The sequence below is a fragment of the Mesoplodon bidens genome (genome assembly GCF_964165515.1).
Source record: "Mesoplodon bidens genome assembly, chromosome: 1".
Classification (NCBI taxonomy): Eukaryota; Metazoa; Chordata; class Mammalia; order Artiodactyla; family Ziphiidae; genus Mesoplodon; species Mesoplodon bidens.
In genome coordinates, this window is record NC_138176.1 from 149,935,715 (window position 1) to 149,954,259 (window position 18,545).

The 18,545-nt window shown below is 40.7% G+C and overlaps 1 protein-coding gene across 2 annotated transcripts in view; it reads right to left on the reverse strand.

Annotated features, from left to right (window-relative positions):
• The window catches only part of PGCKA1 (PDCD10 and GCKIII kinases associated 1), an 86,989-nt gene that overhangs the window by 18,352 nt on the left and 50,092 nt on the right, over positions 1-18,545 (reverse strand). The window contains exons 1-2 of one of the 2 annotated variants that reach the window (XM_081238802.1): positions 12,953-13,025; positions 1,036-1,085 (exon numbers count right to left, since the gene is read on the reverse strand). The gene's annotated coding sequence lies outside the window, so the exon portion shown is untranslated. Of the gene's footprint in view, positions 1-1,035; positions 1,086-12,952; positions 13,026-18,545 lie in introns of those variants that run through there. The other variant, XM_081238803.1, reaches the window with a different exon arrangement.

The following is an 18,545-nucleotide window of genomic DNA, read 5'->3' on the forward strand; positions in this document are numbered from 1 at the left end:
AAAGAGTTCACAGTCTAGCAAGGAAGACAGACATATAAATACATGACTAATAGAGTATTAAAAGTATGAGATTAAACTATGTCACGCAACATGTTACATAAGGCAAGGAGTACCTGAGTAATCTTGGGAAAAGATTGGAGAAGACTTGTGGTCACAGGTGAGCAGATAATGGGGCTGGTGGGGTTCCGGAACACATTCCAGGGGATGCTACCACTTACACTCTCTTTCTTAGTAAGCCCACTCTTTTCTCTACGTGTGCACTACCCTTGCCTTGTCCTAAAACATTATCACTTTTTTCTTACCTGAATTTATTGCAAAATCCTCGTTTCCTGCATCCACCTGTGTCTTCTAAAATAATACATTTGCCCCATGGAAGTCACATGATCTAAGACATAAATCTGCATCTTATCATTTCCCCGGGCCTAAAAGTTTTCAAAGGTGTCTAAGACCCTCAGGATATTTAATAACATAGAATAATGAAGATGATGATAAAAACAGCAAACTTACACAGAGCTTCCTATGTACCAGGTGTTAATCCATGTGCTTTATGTGTACAATTGGTCCTCATTATTTGTGAATTCCAGAGTTGTGAATTTATCTACTGGCTAAAATTTAATTGTAAGTCCCAGATGAATAATTGCTGTGTTTGGAGGGTCATTTTTGGGCATGTGCAGAATGGTGAAAAATTGGAGTGGCCTGAGGTGCACGTTTCTAGCTGAGTTCAAACAAGGTAACACTCAGCCTTCTTGATTCAGCCCCATATTGTAAACCTTTCAGTGTGAAGCCTTGTATGGGTCATACCATTTGTCCCATTTTAAAACTGTATCCCCTAAACGACAAAAGTAAAAAGGAAATAACAGAATTCTACTCAAACCTGAATGAGTCAGAAAGAATAGACTTTGGGGATTGCTCTGTCTACTGGCTTTAATGTTTCAGGTAATAAGAACTGTAGTGGAAGACTGAATAATATAAAATGTAATGGAAAGTGGAAAGAATAGACTTTCTTCCCAAAGCATAAAAAAAAGAACAGCTTACCTGTTGTGGAGATTGTCCATTAGGTTTCTCTAGAAGTTTAACTTCTCTTCCTGCAACCAAAAAAGAAAGTTGAAAACTGAGGTCTACAAGTCGCCTCCTTTTCACAGCCAAGTTGCATCTTGAAAGCCAAAGCAGAAAGCATTTCCTGAGGGGCCCAGGCAGTGATGTGTGGGAACAGAATTCCTGGCCTAGAACATTTAGCCCAGGCAGCCAAGGGCTTTGAAATTTGCCAGCCTGAGTTTGCAGCCCAGCTCCTGATACTCAATTAATGATCAATTAACAATTTACCCAAATGTCAGTGTTTCATCTATAACATATTATAGTGAGATTTAAATGGCACAACAGGAAAGCTGCTTATCACATGCTAGGCATGTTGGAATTGTTTAATAACCAGAAGCTATTGTTAGTTATTGCTGTTGATAAACATTACATGACAATACACCTCTTCTCTGATGGGTAAAGTTTCAACTAAGCAGAAAAATAATTCAAGGAATTTACTTCTTGGAGACATATCAAGCAATCAAAGTTTCAATGAATATATGCATACTATTTCAATAAAATACTTAATTTAGAAAATAGCTTTGTTTATAATGAAAATAACGAGGTATAGAATTTAAGAAAGTAAAGCAAATGTTCAGATTTTTACCAACTTCTCTGTGATTATTAGAATAATTCACTATACATAGACAAAACTTTTTAGAGAAATGCTCTTAGCCCACTCCCAAGTAAACTATCTTTTGGGATAATGAATTCTGCCTTAAATTTATCATATAACATTAGAATGGTTATATCCTTTTGGAAATTCAATTTCATTTTCTGTCAGCAATGTCTTTTCACTCAGTATTACTTCTTACTGTTTAATAATTTCTTAAAATCTAATACATTGCTCAAATGTCACATGAATGTTATTCTTTTTACCAAGTACTTATAATTCAACTCAAATATTATTTGAAAAGGAAGACACAAGAAAGACAAAGTCCAGGTCTTCAGGGAGCTAGCCATCTATTGGGAAGGTCAAGGAGACAAGAAAAGGTAGGTTACAAATCACTAAAATATTAGGCAGGGTGCACATAATGCCATCAAAGGAACACAAGAGCTGAGGGGGTTCAGGATTGGGAGGTTGTGTAACTGGGCTGACAGCACCTGAACTAGGCATTCATAGAAAGGTGGGAAGAACTGTGGCAGATAGAAAAATGATGATGGTGAAGTGTGGAGGGAGGGCCTCCTAGGCAGAGGGAATGTGACAAAGAGAAGTCAGGAAAGGATGGGGTATTATTTAGTCAGCAGATAATTCAACCCCTACTGTGTGTCAGGCACCACTGAACTGCAGTGAATGGGACATCATGCTGTGTGCCCTACAGAATGACCAGCCCTATGTGTGGGAGAGTGAATATTCTGGATTGGCTGGTGTTTAAAGAACTTGGAACTTGCCATGTGGTTGGTAGACAGATATTACAACTTTCCTACACGTGTTTTGTAGGAAACCAACAGGATGTGGCAATTCGGAGTTGCAGGTGAGAACCTCCTTAGAGTAAGGGACGGACCTTTGAAGAGGGAGCATTTAAACTGGGACTCAAAGAATGAGATGGAGCCAAGGCATGCAAAGAATAGCTCTCAACAAGTCACTTCCCTTTAAGAAGGCTTAACTGGCTCTGCATTGCCTACCAATCTTTAATGTCCCCAGCTAAGCATTCAAGACCTGCCACAATATGGAACCAATTGGCCTTCCTAGATTATCCCTGAAACTCCTCTAGCCACTACTATTTCCAGCCAACCTGGATTTTTCACTGTTTTCTAAACATGTCTATATACACTTTTTCTTATTTCTATAACTTTGCACATATTGTTCCCTCCAGTTGGCATGCCTCCATGCCCATTGTATTTTGCAGAATTCTACTGATCCTTCAAAACTCCATGAAGATTTTTAAAAAATCCCACCTAAAGGTAATTACTCCATTCTTTTAATTTCCACAGAATCTTTAACTGTTTGGACAGCTCTGATCACTTTCTGCCTTGGATTACAGTGTAGGTACACCTCGTTTTATTATTATTATTTATTTATTTATTTTTGGCTGCACTGGGTCTTAGTTGTGGCACATGGGATCTTCTGTTGCAGTGCGCGGGCTCTTCATTGCCGTGCATGGGCTTCTCTCTAGTTGTGGCGTGCGGGTTTTCTCTCTTTAGTTGTGGCACACGGGCTCCAGGATGCGTGGGCTCTGTAGTTGTGGTGCGCGGGTTCCAGAGTGCATGGGCTCTCTAGTGTGTGGCATGCAGGCTCTCTAGTTGAGGCGTGCAAGCTCAGCAGTTGTGGTGCACGGGCTTAGCTGCCCTGTGGCATGTGGGATCTCAGTTTCCTGACCAGGGATCGAACGTGTATCCCCTGCATTGTAAGGCGGATTCTTTACCACTGGACCACCAGGGAAGTCCCAGTACACCTCGTTTTACTGTGCTTCGTAACTATTGCATGTTTTTCTGTTTTGTTTTGTTTTTACAAGTTGAAGGTTTGTGGCAACCCTGAGTTGAGCAAGTCTATCGGCACCATTTTTCCAACAGCATTTGCTCACTTTGTGTCACATTTTGGTAATTCTCACATTATTTCAAATGTTGTCATTATTATTATATTTGTTACAGTGATCTTTGATGTTACTATTGTAACTGTTTTGCAGTGCCACAAACCGCAGCCATGTGAGACAGCGAACTTAATTGATAAATGTTTGTGTGTTCTGACCGTTCCACCAACCGGCTGTTCCCCATTCTCCCCTTTTCAGGCCTCCCCACTCCTTGAGACACAACAATATTGAAATTAGGCCAGTTAATAACCTTAGAGTGGTCCCTAAGTGTTCAAGTGAAGGGAAGAGTCACACGTCTCTCACTTTAAATCAAAAGCTAGAAATGACTAAGCTTAGCGAGGCAGGCATGCCAGAAGCTCAGATAGGCTGAAAGCTAGGCTTCTTGCACCAGTTAGCCAAGTTGTAAATGCAAAGGAAAAGTTCTTGAAGGAAATTAAAAATGGTACTCCAGTGAACACATGAATGATAAGAAAGTGAAACAGGCTTATGGCTGATATGGAGAAAGTTGTAGTGGTCTGAGTGGAAGATCAAATCAGCCACAACAGTCCCTTAAGCCAAAGCCTAACCCAAGGCAAGGCTCTAATTCTCTTCAATTCTGTGAAGGCTGAGAGAGGTGAGGAAGCTGCAGAAGAAAAGTCTGAAGCTGGCAGAGGCTGGTTCATGAGGTTTAGGAAAGAAGCCGTCTCCCAAACATAAAAGTGCAAGGAGAAGCAAGTGTTGATGTAGAAGCTGCAGCAAGTTATCCAGAAGATCTAGCCAAGACACTTAATGAAGGTGGCTACACTAAACACCAGATTTTTAACATAGATGAAACAGCCTTACATTGGAAGAAGATGCCGTTTAAGACTTTCATAGCTAGAGAACAGTCAACGCTTGGCTCCAAAGCTTCAAAGGACAGGCTGCCCCCCTTATTAGTGGCTAATGCAGCTGGTGACTTTAAGGTGAAGCCAATGCTCATTTACCATTCCGAAAATCCTAGGGCCCTCAAAAGTTATGCTCAATCTACTCTGCCTGTGCTCTATACATGGAACAACAGAGCCTGGATGACAGCACATCTGTTTACAATATGGTTTGCTGACTATATTAAGCCCACTGTTGAGGCCTACTGATCTGAAAAAAAGATTCCTTTCAAAACATTATTGCTCATTGACAATGCACCTGGTCACCCAAGAGCTTTGATGGAGATGGACAACGAGATTAAGGTTGTTTTCATGTCTTCTAACACAACATCCACTCTGCAGCCCACGGATCAAAAAGTAATTTTGACTTTCTAGTCTTATTATTTAAGAAATATGACTTGAAAGGCTGCTATAACTACTATAGATAGTGATTGCTCTGATGGATCTGGGCACAGTCAATTGAAAAGTCTGCAAAGGATTCACCATTCTAGATGCCATTAAGAACATTTGTGATCCACGGGAAGATGTCAAGATATCAACATACACAAGAGTGTGGAAATAGTTGATCCCAACCCCCATGGATGACTTTGAGGGGTTCAAGACTTCAGCGGAGGAGAGGGTGCAGAGAAAAGGAAACCCTCTTACACTGTTGGTGGGAACATAAATTGGTGCAGCCATCATGGAGAACAGTATGGAGGTTCCTTAAAAAACCAGAAATAGAGTTACCATGTGATCAGCAATCCCACTCTTGAGCATATATCTGGAGAATACTCTAACTCGAAAAGATACATGCACCCCAATGCTCACTGCAGCACTGTTTACAATAGCTAAGACATGGAAGCAACCTAAATGTCCATCGAAAGAGGAATGGATAAAGAAGATGTGGTACATACATACAGTGGAATACTATTCAACCATAAAAAATGAAATAATGCCATTTGCAGCAACATGGATGGACCTAGAGATTATCATACTAAGTGAAGTAAGCCAGACAGAGAAAGACAAATATCATATGATATTGCTTATATGTGAAATGTCAGACAAAGACAAATATATCATATGATATCACTTATATGTGGAATCTAAAAAAAATGATACAAATGAACTTACTTACAAAACAGAAAATGACTCATAGACATAGAAAACAAACCAAAGGAGAAAGGGAGGGGAGGGATAAATTTGGAATTTGGGATTAACAGACACAGACTACTATATATAAAACAGATAAACAACAGGGACCTACTGTATAGCACAGGGAACTATATTCAGTATGTTGTAATAACCTATGATGGAAAAGAATCTAAAAAAGTATATATATATATATATATATATATATATATATACACATACACACACACGTATAACTGAACATACACCTGAAACACTGTAAATCAACTATATTTCAATAAAAAAATAATGAGAGAACAACAATAAAACGTTCTTGGGAATTAAAACAAGACAGCAAAAATGAATATTTCAATGGAGAGTCTAGAAGAGAAACATGAGGAAATCTCATATAAATTCGCAAAGGAGATAAAGACATGAAGAATTAAATAGAACTGACATAAAAGTAAAGCTCCTACAGGCTTCAAGAAAGAAAAAACTGATCATATACAAAGAGCTGGGGATCAGAATGGTTTTAGACTTCTTAAACACACACACACACACACACACACACACACTATCTAAACTTGGCCAAACTACCAATGAAGTGAGAGGGTACGATAAAGACATTTTCAGATAAGAAAGGTCTCAAAAATTTTACCATTCATATACCTTCCCTTCCTGGGAAGGAGGCTATTAGAAGATGTAACAAACAAATGAGGTAGTAAACCAAGAGCGGAAGGCAAGGAATACAGGAAATAGGGCATTAAACACAGGAGAGAGACAAAAGTAACCCCCAGGACGATGGTGATGGGAGATCCCAGAATGCCAGCAATGTGCACAGCCTGGAGGACAGCTCATTCTGACTGGAGAAGATGAGAAGGCTCTGGGCAGTTTTCTTTTAAGAGAAGAAATTGATAGAATCACTGAAGTGTCCCACAGAGAAAGATATATACAATAGGGAAAGACTTTGGGGTCACATCAGTGGTAAGGATGTAGAATACTGAACAGATGAAAAAAACGAGCCATTTGTTACCTCCAGAGAAAAAGATGTTCAGGAAAGGAAATATAATTATAATTCCCTACCTGGCTTAGCTGTGAACTGCATTTACACAGTTATAATAAATACTAGTTATTCATCTAACTAAAACTGGAGGGGGCCGTTCAGTAGGGAGTGGGAACATTTCTTACGTGTGGTGGGGCAGGGGGTGGAAGCTGAACCATCTTTTACCACACTGGAAGATATAATGTCTGAAACACTAAAAAAAAAAAAAAAAAAAAAAATCAAGAAATGGTAATAGAAACATTCATTTAGAGAAACTGAGGCAAAAAACCAAAATAATCAGTGAAAGAAGTGATTTCTTTTGAGGAAAGAAAGTTGCGCTCACGAGTAAGCAGTCCGGGCTTTATCTGAAGATTTGGGAACCAATTTAGTCCTAAGAGCAAAGTCATGAGAAAGGGTAAACCAGATGATAGCAAGCAATAACAATGATGCTTTTGAAAAAAGCTGACTCCCATCCATTTATCTAACCTACATTAATTATTTAGTGCCTAGTACTGTGGGCCAGGTCATGTGCTAAAAAGAGATGATTTAGGAGGATGACTGCTTACAGCCTAGTGGGGTGGGCAAAACAAAAACAAATAATTACGATCCAGTGACATAATAGAGCTTAGAGGCAAAGCATCATGACAATGTGGGGAGCAGCAATCAACCTGTCAGAATACTCTAGAGCCACACAGCCCAATATGGTAACTACTAGCCATAGGTGGCTATTTAAATTACTAAAAATTAAGTACATTAAAAGTTCAGTTCCTGGTTACACCAGCCAGCCACATTTCAAGTGCTTGAAAGCCACATGCAGCTAGTGGCTATCGTATCAGACAGGGTAGACACAGAACATTTTTCTCATCACAGAAAATTCTGTTAGATGGTACTGGTCTACAGGTTCTTAAATGGTGATTTTTATAGTGTTTTCAAGTACATCAAACCCCTGAAGGGATCACATTCCATGGGTCTATTAGTAAGTAGAGCCTTGCTGAGTTTGATATTTAACTAGTTATCTGTACACGGAGTGGAATTTTTACTCCAAGTTTAGTTTTCAATTGGAGCCACCGGTGGAACTAGAAACGGGTCTTTCTTACATGTCCTGATACTGTTTGACCACAGATGTTGGGGGCAAGTGCTGCTGGTGACTAATAGTCTTTGAGCCTTTGGGAAAGAACTTTTGTGTCATGAAAAGAGGGAAGAGTCCTGGAGAACTCAGAAACTCCTGAGTTTGAATTTTAGCTCCACTACTTATAGCTGTGTGGCCTCAAGCAAATCTCTCATCCTCTCTGGGCCTTTGTTTTTTCAGATGCGAGGTTTATAGATAATGCATGAATCAGGATAAGCCGGTGGCAGAAGCACAAAAATGGTAGCTGCTATTCTTCTCGTCATTCTTAATCTACAGGTGAAGAGGGGCCCTCAATGAAGAAGAGGGCTGACTCTCCTCACCTCTCATTTCTTCTCATCACTGCCCTGATTTCTGGCTTTTGCGAAAGGATCTATCATTGACCAGGAACTTCAGTACCTATGAGAGGAAGAGGAATTTAAGTTCAAAGAAGGGCAAAGGGAAGAAGGAGGAAGGGTACTGGCATTTACCCAAAGCCCAGGACATGCCAGCATCCACCCGCAGGTACTACGTGTCGTTCTATAAACCCTCCCAAGGTCGAGGGGAAGTTGAAGGGCATGAGAAGGTGGCTGGAGGGGAAGAGGCTTGTGGGTGGTGGAAAAGATGGTCACACATAAACCCCCAGGAGTTAGGTAGACGAGGGCTGCGAATGCCATGCTCAGGGCCCGGCTTGATGAGATTCGCAGTTTACAATAACTGGCAGCAACACGTGGGACTCACAGTGGGCCGAGAGTAGAGGTGGCCGAGGGGAACTGAGCCAGCCTCTGACTGACCCACAGGCAGGTTTTCATTCAGAACTTACACCATACAGTCCATCTTTGTTGCCTTCTTTAACTTCCATGAGAAGAAAAACAAAGTTTCTCCCCAAGTGGAGTTAAATTCTAAACATGATAAGCCTGAGTTGGCACCAACGCTGGTTGCCAGATTTAACTTTTCCTTGTAACTTGTAAATGCATTCAGGCTTGTTTTCGGGTTTCCTTTTATGGGCTTCCCCCCACCCCCACCCCTCAAGCAGGGCCAATATCTGAATAGAAAGAAAAGATCTCCAGCTGGGCTCCTTTCTCCGAACTAGCTTTGCAAGCTTTGCAGCATCTTCCTTGGATACGATTCAGCTGGGGGCCTTCCCTGTATTCCAAGACGAATTCCTGCATCCTCACACAGGGGCCCTTTGTTGTCTGAGGTTCTAAGAAGCTAACCACTACTTTGCACAAGGAAATATCTTTTCCCAGTGCGAAGTAATGATCAAAGAGGAATGCCATTTAAACCAAGGGAAAACAAAACCGTGATTGATATCTAGAATCTCTACGGGGAAAAAAAGAACGACCCTAGTTACTTCAGGAAAGCACGGTCATCTGCAGTATAAAGTGTAAAATTCACTCATCTATTGATGAATTTTAAAGTTTAGTCCTTGGTACAAAGTCTAAGTACTTTTTTTAAGTATAAAAACTCTTTTTTTTCTTTTGTAGCTGCTCTGCTCATAAATATCTCCAATGTTTGCCAAATGCTTAAAGATCTTTTCTCATTAAAAAAAAAGATGTTTGTATGTGTACATATTTACATGTAAAATACATATATATAAAATAGATGTGATTATACACAAACATGCACAAATACATACAAAGTTTGGGAAAAGGGAAGAAAAAAGCCAGCTGTAATCATAGCAATCTAACCTGTGTTAGATGTTCAGTTTTCTTCCCAGGATTTGTTTTAGTTTATGTCCATCTGCATACTTGTTTTTTTTAACATCTTTATTGGAGTATAATTGCTTTACAATGGTGTGTTAGTTTCTGCTTTATAACAAAGTGAATCAGTTATACATATACATATGTTCCCATATCTCTTCCCTCTTGCGTCTCCCTCCCTCCCACCTTCCCTATCCCACCCCTCTAGGTGGTCACAAAGCACCAAGTTAATCTCCCTGTGCTATGTGGCTGCTTCCCACCAGCTATCTGTTTTACGTTTGGTAGTGTATATATGTCCATGCCACTCTCTCACTTTGTCTCAGCTTACCCTTCCCCCTCCCCGTATCCTCAAGTCCATTCTCTAGTAGGTCTGTGTCTTTATTCCCATCTTGCCCCTAGGTTCTTCATGACCATTTTTTTTTTTTAGATTCCATATACATGTGTTAGCATACGGTATTTGTTTTTCTCTTTCAGACTTACTTCACTCTGTATGACAGACTCTAGGTCCATCCACCTCACTACAAATAACTCAATTTCGTTTCTTTTTATGGCTGAGTAATATTCCATTGTATATATGTGCCACATCCTCTTTATCCATTCATCTGTTGATGGACACTTAGGTTGCTTCCATGTCCTGGCTACTGTAAATAGAGCTGCAATGAACATTTTGGTACATGACGCTTTTTGAATTATGGTTTTCTCAGGGTATATGCCTAGTAGTGGGATTGCTGGGTCGTATGGTAGTTCTATTTTTAGTTTTTTAAGGAAGCTCCATACTGTTCTCCCTAGTGGCTGTATCAATTTACATTCCCACCAACAGTGCAAGAGGGTTCCCTTTTCTCCACACCCTCTCCAGCATTTATTATTTCTAGATTTTTTGATGATGGCCATTTTGACTGGTGTGAGATGATATCTCACTGTAGTTTTGATTTGCATTTCTCTAATGATTAATGATGTTGAGCATTCTTTCATGTGTTTGTTGGCAATCTGTACGTCTTCTTTGGAGAAATGTCTATTAGATCTTCTGCCCATTTTTGGATTGGGTTGTTTGTTTTTTTGATATTGAACTGCATAAGCTGCTTGTAAATTTTGGAGATTAATCCTTTGTCAGTTGCTTCATTTGCAAATATTTTCTCCCATTCTGAGGGTTGTCTTTTCATCCTGTTTATGGTTTCCTTTGCTGTGCAAAAACTTTTAAGTTTCATGAGGTCCCATTTGTCTATTTTAATTTTTATTTCCATTTCTCTAGGAAGTGGGTCAAAAAGGATCTTGCTGTGATTTATGTCACAGAGTGTTCTGCCTATGTTTTCCTCTAAGAGTTTTACAGTGTCTGGCCTTACATTTAGGTCTTTAATCCATTTTGAGTTTATTTTTGTGTATGGTGTTAGGGAGTGTTCTAATTTCATTCTTTTACATGTAGCTGTCCAGTTTTCTCAGCACCACTTACTGAAGAGGCTGTCTTTTCTCCACTGTATATTCTTGCCTCCTTTATCGAAGATAAGGTGACCGTATGTGCGTGGGTTTATCTCTGGGCTTTCTATCCTGTTCCATTGATCTATATTTCTATTTTTGCACCAGTACCATATTGTCTTGATTACTGTAGTTTTATAGTATAATCTGAAGTCAGGGAGCCTGATTCCTCTAGCTCCATGTTTCTTTCTCAAGATTGCTTTGGCTATTTGGGGTCTTTTGTGTTTCTATACAAATTGTGAAATTTTTTTGTTCTAGTTCTGTGAAAAATGCCAGTGGTAGTTTGATAGGGATTGCATTGAATCTGTAGATTGCTTTGGGTAGTATAGTCATTTTCCCAGTGTTTACTCTTCCAATCCAAGAACTGCATACCTGTTTTACACAATACATAAACAACTTCACGTCCTGCTTTTTTTTCTCTTTAACATTATGTTTCAAGCCTTTTCCATGACAATCCATAATGTTCATAATGATTGTTCTATTAAAAAAATTTTTTTTAAAGATTTTTTTGATGTGGACCATTTTAAAAGTCTTTATTGAATTTGTTACAATATCACTTCTGTTTTATGTTTTTTTGGTTTTTCGGCCACAAGGCATGTGGGATCTTAGCTCCCTGACCAGGGATTGAACCTGCACCCCCTACATTGGAAGGCGAAGTCTCAAGCACTGGGTTGCCAGGGAAGTCCCCATAATGATATTTTAAAATGGCTGCAAATTATTCCGATTAATTATTATATAATTAATAATGGAAGATATATTATGCCAGCTAATTAACCATTTTTCTCTATCGCTTAACATTTTTGGAACTTTCCATTTTCAGTAAAGTTACCCTCCTTGCAGTTTCCAAGTTCAATATCTATGGTGCTGACTATAAACTTTACATAACTGTAACGTGTGACATGATTTTGATTTTCTTGCCTTTCCATTTCCTAATTTTCTTCTGATACAAAGAAAGATGGTCTATAGGACGCAGTCATTAGAGACAGCCAGGAGGCTGTTTCTCCATCATAAACCAGGAAATGCTGGATCTGCAAGGCATCACCGCTCTTCACATTCAGAGCTCTATATGGGTAAAGAACAAAGGAAAACCTGCCCAGCAATTACCTATACAGGCAGAAATCCTCTCTTCCCAAACACTTAAAGACCCTGAACAATAGATGCCAGGGAATCAGACCCAAATTTTTAACTTCTATTAAGTTAATCTTTTTTTCTCTCTCTCTGCGGCACAAGCTCTTCCCAGGCAGAGGCTTAAGGTGCGTCCCTCTTAACAGCAGGGACCCCAGGAGAAACGAGTGACAGTCATCCTGTAAACCTGTAGGTGCTCCAATGCCCTTTGGATATTACCTTTTCTACTTATAAAGTCCTATTCTGTCTCAGTTTTCTCACATAAGTGGCCTAAGAAGTGTGTCTCGGAGCTGCATACTGTCTCTCACACCTTCACTTACCAAGGGCAGGTGAGGGGATAAAATGGAGGCAGAGCCTGGGGGCCAAGTCACCGCAGCTGTGGGGCTGTCAGTTCACTTGTGAACGGGAGCTCAGGGAAGCTGGGGGCATAGGACTCTTCACTGGGCCCAGGAAGGCAATGTAGTTACACTCAACAGCTGTTCAAAACCCAAACTTGGGCTCTGGATCTGATGTGTGAGTGAGTGAGAGAGTGTGTGTGTGGGGGGGTGGGGGTGGGGGTGGGGGGGGTGGGGGTGGGGGGGTGCGGTGGTGGTAGTGATGGTACCTGACACTTGAATATCCAGTATGTGTTTGGTACTTGACACTCATTATTTCATTTTCTTCCCAGCAACTCTGTGACATTACTAGCTCCATCTTATGAATATGGAGACTGGTTTATCAAGCTTAACTAACTCATAAGGTTACACAACTAGTAAATGGTGGAGCCAGGATTCAAAGTTCAAGCTTTTTTATTCACACCATAAAGTCTTCAATATGACAGGATTCATGTCATCAAGCCTATCATCATGGGGGCAGGTAGGAAATGTGGGAATATGGGACACAGGAGGTCAACTAACCTGGGCTTCCCATTCATGAAGGGCATCAATGTAGACTCTTGACGAGTATCTCCAAATATACGCCCAGAGGTACACGGACAGGATTGAAAGAAAACAACGTTCATCACAGCTTTGAACTTCAGCCCCACGTTTCCATAGTAAATCACCAGCAGTTCCCTATGAACTAATACTTTACCTTGAGAACAGGAAAATTTTATCACCTTTATGCATCTGTGCAATATTGCAAATTTGTACAGATAAGCATTTAAAATATTCTTTAATTTTCATAAACCTGCTTTGTCATTATTTTACTTCTTTAATATATCAGTAGCCTTGAAACCAACAACAACAAAGTAATCCAGGCCTCTTTCAACCTCTGAGTGACCTTGATCTGACATTATGGTTGTTCTAGAAAAACCAGGTTGTATATTAACTGTAAGTGTAATGCAAAAAAGAAAAGTTAGGGACAGGTTTCTGTGCAATTACTTCAAGGGAAATTTTCAGGGGCAGGGAGTCAACTCTCATGTACCTGTTGTAGAGACTCCACTATTTGTGATTCCTTAAGTATATGCATCTTAAGAACCTAAGAGCTGTTATCCCATGGATTACATACATGGTATTGGCACAGGTAAGCAATCAATAACTAGCAGATTTTATTATGATGCTACTGGTCCTCCAGCTCCTGGGCCTCTCTTTTCTTGTGTAGGCAGGCAAGGGCCCTGCTGCCAAGAGGCCATCACTCTCTGCCCCAAGCTGGCCAGCCACTCCACGACTGACTGAGACTACATGTATTAAAGGAGGGACTTGAACATGTCAATTAAGCTGTCCCTCGCTAAATTTCTCCCATTCTGCAGTGAGATTTGTGAAGTGTTTTGACACCCCGGCTAAGCTATTAGTCTTAGTAGAGAGAGACAATGAGAACAAATAAATGGCTATTAAACTGCTGTTAATAAAGATTAAAGTTAGAGTCACAGCATTTTGGGGTGGGAAGGCCCTGAGAAAATATTACTCTAGCCCACATGTGTTACAGATTGGGAACTGCAGCCCTGAGAGGCTGTGACTGCCAGTATTACTTTTTAAAATTTATTTTTAAAAAACATTTATTTATTTATTTATTTGGCTGTGTCAGGTCTTAGTTGTGGCACGTGGGATCTTCGTTGCGGCATGAGGGGTCTTTCGTTGTGGTGCACGGGCTCTCTAGTTGTGGCACGTGGGCTTCAGAGCACATGGGCTTAGTAGTTGAGGCATGCAGGCTTAGTTGTCCTGCGGCATGTGGGATCTTAGTTTGTTCCTCCTATAGATCCCTAACCAGGGATCGAACCAGCGTCCCTTGAATTGGAAAGTGGATTCTTAACCACTGGACCACCAGGGAAGTCCCCTGCCAGTATTATCTTTGCTACACCATGCTGCTGTCCTTGTAGAGATCTAGAGCAGGGGTCAGGCCACCTGTTTTTGCTAAGTAAAGTTTTACTGGAATACAGCTATGCCCATTCATTTATGAGTTGTCTATGGCTGCGTTCGAGCTACACAGCAGTGTTGAGTAGTTGCAACAGATGTCGTATGACCCACAAAGCCTAAAATATTTACTCTCTGGCTCTCTACAGAAAAAGTGCTGACTTTGGCTCTACAGGATGAACAAAGTAGATGAGGAGGAACCAAGCCATGCCAGAACCATGTGAGTGAACTTGGCAGTGGGTCTTTGGATGCCTGCCAATGGGCACCTGAGTGAGCTTGGAAGCATGTTCTCTAGCTCATATGCAGCCTGGAGATGGACACTGCCCTGGCCAACAGCTTGACTATAACCCCAAGAGAGACCTTGAACCAGCGGTGCCCTGTTAAACTGTGCCTGGGTTCCTGTGAGATAACAAATGTTTGCTGTTTTAAGCTGCTAATGCAGGGGGTTGGGAGGGGGTACTTTGTTACACAGCAATAGATAACTAATACAATTGTGTCTCATTAGCTGGGCTCACCTTTTCAAGGCGAGTGAAATTCTACCTCCTGGGTCAAAGTGCCATTACGATCTGCTCTGTGGAGCCTTTTGGACCCCTGGTCCCCATCTCCAAATGGAACCATCTATGCCAACTGCTTACTTAGAGTCTATCCCTTGGCCTTGTAGTCAGTTATGTAGATGTCTGTCTCTCTGGCTGGTGCTGTGTCTCATTCAATTTTGTTACCACAGAATCTGATTTAGTACCTATTATTCATAATGGAATTATAATATTTACTGAGTGCTTACTATGCATCAAGCACTTTATGTGCATTATATCATTTAACCCTCACAACCACCTTAGGAGGTGGATACTATTTTTAAGCCCATTTATTAGGGGAGAAAGCAAAGGTTAAAGAGGTTAAGCAACCTGCCTTTTATCCCCTAGTGAGCTAGTGGGAGCACCAATATTTGAGCTCTGACTGACCCTGAAGCTGCCACATTCTGTTGACTGGGACCCAAAGTCCCAGGATATGTGGCTCCAGGCTTGGCACTGCCACACTTTTTTTTTTTTTTTTTTGCGGTACACGGGCCTCTCACTGCTGTGGCCTCTCCCGTTGTGGAGCACAGGCTCCGGACACGCAGGCTCAGCGGCCATGGCTCACGGGCCCAGCCGCTCCGTGGCATGTGGGATCTTCCTGGACTGGAGCACGAACCCGCGTCCCCTGCATCAGCAGGCGGACTCTCAACCACTGTGCCACCAGGGAAGTCCGGCACTGTCACATTTAACTGTGGACCCAGAAAAGTCACTCACGCAGAGGACACCAGTGTCCTCCTTCATAAAGTGGCTATGATGACGATGATGTCCCTTTCCTGTCTCTCAGAGTTACTGTGAGAAAAAGCACATGTGCTGAAATACTAATCTTTGTTCACAGCAAATGTGGAATCAAAACGAAGTGATTTTCTGATCTTTGACCAGGCACCCACGGCAGACCTGAAAGAAGATCAGGAAAACAAGCAGAGGTGGACAGAGGTGGGAGGGCACTTCAGGGAAGACCCAGAGGGAGGGGAAAAGGGACACTGGAATCTGCTTCCGACACCCCTTCCCACTTCCTGTTCCTCCCTCTCCTGCTCTTGGTATCACTGTGGCCCCCGTGCCCCATCTGCAAAAATCCCCCAAACAGTGGTGGGTTGGATAATGAGGAGAAGTCCTCAGTTCTTTCACACTTTGGGAGTTTTTATTGGGACTGCCCTGAGCTCTCTCCTCCCTGGAAAGCCCTCTTCATATTATCTGGCTGACTCTGACTTCTCACTACACCTCGGCCTCTTCCAGAAATAAAAGTGTCCTGGATCCCCCAGGCCGGACTAGTAGTCCTGGTTCTGAGCTCCCACAGTACCTGCCACACCTCGCATACAAGGGACTCTGAATTTTTCACAGTTGCCTCCTTAGTGTGTACCAGAGTGATTGCCATACATTCGACTGATTTTAGATGAATAACGGAAAGAATTTTCACCCACTTCTAAGGCTGTTCTGTGCTAGAATGTAAATCCCATAAGGAAACTGCCTGGTGCTCAATCCAGCACCAGGCATGTAGTGGGAGCTCAATAAATATTTGTTAACCAGCTGGCCCTAAACCTTTGGCCTCATGTTACTAGATCCAGGGCAGTATGGTTTGATTAAAGGGAGCTGAATTCAAGGAATGTCTTCGAGGTACAGAAGACACCCCAACTGTGGCCACACTAGAATGGATTCCCAGGAGCTTCCTGGATATGGGTTCTTGTGACTTAAGTTCCTAGACTTCATGCTGCTATAACATCAGTATGTGCACTCAATCTCCAGGAAATGCATTATCTATTCTGCTCAGACTGCAGCCAAATGACCTTGGATTTAAATTGTATGTTTCTTGGAGCAGTGATCTTCAAAAGTTAAAAAGAAAAAAAAAAGAGAGGTACTTCTGTATGGACTACCTATTTCATCTTGCTTCCTTAAATGCCACTGATACACACACAAATACCAAAACCCAACGTTGCTTCTCTTCCAAATAACAACAACATCCCAAGAGATCAAAAACTTCCTCAAGTATCAGTTCTGATACCAGTTCTGATAAGTTAGGTAAAATGGACATCCCAAGAAAATAAAGAACCTGACATATGCTTAACATCAAAACCAGAAAAAAATGCTGCCTAATAATCACCCAGAAAATGTACACTGTAAGTATTTCCCACCATTACTTGGCAATCCACCTACTTTTCTAAGGGAACCAAGAACTCTGCAGACATCATCTGTCTCCAACAAGATGCCTGTACAAACCTGAGTCAGATATATCTTGCCCAATTATTATTTTTATCTCTCCCACTTAAGCATTCCTAATCGTATGTAAGTAATTTTCCAAAAAATATTGGAAGTGTCCCTAGCTATTGTTTTTTTTCCTTCCTTCATTGTTTTTTTTCCTTCCTTCATTGTTTTTCATTAATAAATATAAGATGTCCATAAGATTAAGGTAGGAAGGATGGCAGTTTTCAAAATTTTTCATATTAAAGTTTGCTCAAAGAAAATGAAAAAATTTGGTCAAAGGAAATTTGCTTATTTTTAAGCTAAAATCAACAGCCAGCCCCACTTCCCACAGTGTGGAGTGCAACATGGAAAACCCAGTTTGTGGAAACAGTCCAAAACCAATTAAAGTAGATTTAAGTAACTGAGCATATAAAAATATGCATAACAATCCACAGATTTCTAGAGTATTGCTAGAGAGTGGTACAGGGTAGAAGGAAAACAAAACCAGAAATTGATAAGCTCTTAACCTACTTCTAATTCACTCAACTAAGTAAATATGAGACTGGCTTAAATTCCCAAATTTTCAATCCTTAATGTTTTCTTAGCCTGATATAGTAACACATAAAGTGTATCAACTTACTGTCTTTGGGGGAAAAAATACTGCTGCTTAATCCAGAGATAGCTGGAAAAGGATCCTACAATCTTCATTAGCAATAAAAGGTACATGGATGCATGGCAACAAAATCCATGAGGAGACATTTATCTGTAAACTGCTTTGGGGTAGTCTGAAGATTTCTTGACAGTATTCCCTCTCGCCGGTGGACTAATGCAGAAAATTTAACACCAGAAGAAGTTGGCATGCTTTTTAGCTTCTCTTTTTTAACAATGGGATAAAAAAATTGTATTCCTATTTCAACTATGTTCAAAATTGTGCCAGTGCTTTGGGGGAATGCAAGAATTTTGCTCTGAGGTTCTAGCAGGTGCAAAATTTGTAGACCAATTATACCCCACAGGCAGTGGTGCACTGGCAATGTTTAACAACTGGTTCTATAGAAAAAAAAATGTTTATTATAAATAAAGCATGTGTAGCACACAGTTTATAAGTAATAATAAAAACCCCAATAGTTTCTTTTTATAATGAATTCCATAGGGACAACTTATTTTCACAGAATGCTTTAACTGAGTTTTGCCAGACTCTTTTGCCAGTAAGCATAGATCTGATTTGAATGTTAGTTGATATTTTCATTTGAGTTAATAAGTTAGACAAAAGTGAAAAAAAGGAACACATTTCTTGGAATTTCACTTGGTTGTTAATGACTAGTTCTTTGCTGAATCAGACAACAGCTTTTAAATATTGGAAGAAAACTTCCTCCAGGAATTTTTTGGGTTATCCTCATGTAAAAGCTACGGAC